A 2,505-nucleotide genomic window follows, 5' to 3' on the forward strand; every position below is an offset into this window, starting at 1 on the left:
AAGTTGTTAAGTCTTTTAAGATTTCACAGCAAGACAAGCAACAGCTTCATGAACCAGGGCTGTGGGGGGGCAGACTTCCCCAAACTCTGGCGGATACCCTCCTCAGCTTTATCATAACCCCTCACTCTGGGCCCTGTCACATTGTCATTCAGATCCACCACCTGAGTTGGTCTGAAAAGGGTTGGAAAAGCCCCGTGTCATCTGACACAGACCACGCTGTTGAATGAGGCGTCAGTTTCAAAGAGAGCGCTAGGCAGGAAAATCTGGCTCTTTCAAACTAATTACTGTATATCTGATTTATTTCCCTCCTTAATGCTGTTTATTTTGTTTTTATTCAAAAGATAAAATTGCTCCCTGAGCTGCGTGATTAATGGCTTGCTTCTCCTTTGGCAACAGATCGTCTGTGGGCCCAGGTTATAAATAGGAGGTTAGAATCCATGACTCATTATTTTCTGAGATGAACCGCGGTTACTTTTTTTTTTTTAAGTGACAGGCATTAATGTCTAATTATTGACTGACTGTTATCTTGGAGGATTTTATTTTTAGGAAAACATAATGGTTTTTTCTGTGCCCTTTTCCTTGATTCTTTAAAAAAATAACCTGGAATTTTAAGCATCACTGGGCAATGGCTTGATTGATTGCATTTTTGATTAATTGTTTGATTCATTAGTTTAACAGATATGAGCTTTTTTTTTTTTGCTTACTCTGTACAAGGTTGGGGAGGGCACAAAAAAACCCAGAATTATTTTTTGGAGGGTGGACCCCTTGTAGTGCAGGCTCGCCTTGCTAAATACGTGTTCTAGGAACCCATCAGCATCAGTGAACCAGCCAGCAATGCTATGAGAGGCTGCATTCAGCTTCAGTGATTTTTTTTTCTTTTTGGTAGATTTTTTTCCAAGTGTTTGCCCATTTCATGATGGGTGATTTACAAGTGCACCTGCCCACATCACACTGAGTGTTCAGCAATTTTTGACCAAAAACAGCATGATACCCCCCTCCATGCCCCACCCTCCCGTTCACCCAGTCTCACTCTGAGTAACCTTTTTTGTTTGTTTGTTTCCCTGGGTGAAAAAAGACTTTAAAGGGAAACACTTTGCCGTGGAAGAGGTGAAACCAACAAACAAAAAAAATGAAAGAAGCACTAAAAGGCATCAAAACTGATGAGTTCCAAAACCATCTGAGCAGTGGAAAAAGCATCTTGATAGGTGTATTGCATCACACAGAGAGTCCTTTGAAAGCACCTATAGTTTCAACATGTGAAAATAAAGACACAATTTTTTGTAAGTAAATTCCAGGTTTTTTGGGTCCCCTCGTATAAGAGATGGGGGCATTTGGTTTCTTGGATGCAGCTGGGCAACTGATCCTGACGGTGGAAGGACGACAGGGGCTTGGAACTGCTTTCCAGGTCAATTTGTTGTTGCAATTTATTTGATTGTTGAGCATCTGCTCACTTGCTGATTCATCCAACATCCAGTGCAGTCATAGACCCTGTTGGGCTTTCACACAAATATGGTGCATTTGTCATTCATTCCCTATTAACAAAAACGCCAAGCGAACACAATCTCCTCCTAGGTGCCACCCTCCAGCTAGACCGTGGGATATAGATGGAGAGACAGAAACAGTCTTGAAGGGCATTGGTCGATGTGCTCCAAGAGCCTTGACTTAATTTAGTGTCTGGGTTCTGTCTTTTTTTAAAAATCTGTGCTTTCTGTGACTTTCTAACTGTTTACATTGGGAGAAGTTACTTAACCTCTCTGCGCCTTGGTTTCCTCTGTGTTAAATGGTATATCCATTTGTGCCCAGACAAGAGGGGAGAGTGCACTGCAGATATTTCCAGCAGACAGGGATTTGCTGCACATGGTTAGGAACAATCTTGTGGAAGAGGTAGAAGACTGAAGAGAGATGGGGAGAACTCAGAGGCCGGAGGTTCTTACCAGCCACTGGCTGAGGCCCAACCTTGACTGTGCCCTTGACCTCCTTGGGGTGCCCTAGCTGCCACTGCTGTCGGGAGATCCCTGCAGCTGTGGAGGAGGTCACCAATGGGGGAGATGCCCATGGAAGCACGGGGGAAGGAACCCCAACAGCGCAAAGACAAGCTTCTTCCTTCCGCTAGCAAAGTCCCACAGAAAGGCAGCCCAGTGGTGCCTGGAAATGTCATCTGCTGGCGCCCACATCCCCTGCCGTACAGTGGAGGCCACGAGACACAGAAATGACAGGACAGCTAGTGACAGATCGCCAGCATTCAGGGAGCAATCATGAAAACTCCCTCCTGTGCCTGCAGTGAGCTAATGAGTCCAAGTGTGTAAAGACACTTGGAAAACACCTGCGGCATCTCCAGCAGTTGCCATGAGTGATTGTTGCAAATATCAAGTGGCACCAGGAAGTCAGGGCAGGGTGGGTAGACAGAGCAAGAACAGAATCGGATTCATGTTCCAGAAAGCACAACTGCGGACCATCAAAGAGCACGAACTTCAGTGGGTTTGAGAGGCTGGGGCCACTTAGGAA

At 45.2% G+C, this 2,505-nt stretch overlaps 1 pseudogene; it reads left to right on the forward strand.

Annotated features, from left to right (window-relative positions):
- Window positions 1-2,113, forward strand: part of LOC103271598 — a 21,375-nt pseudogene extending 19,262 nt beyond the window's left edge.
- Window positions 2,114-2,505: the final 392 nt, after the last annotated feature.

This window comes from Carlito syrichta, unplaced genomic scaffold (assembly GCF_000164805.1).
Source record: "Carlito syrichta isolate Samal-C Ts95f unplaced genomic scaffold, Tarsius_syrichta-2.0.1 Scaffold311793, whole genome shotgun sequence".
Lineage (NCBI taxonomy): Eukaryota > Metazoa > Chordata > Mammalia > Primates > Tarsiidae > Carlito > Carlito syrichta.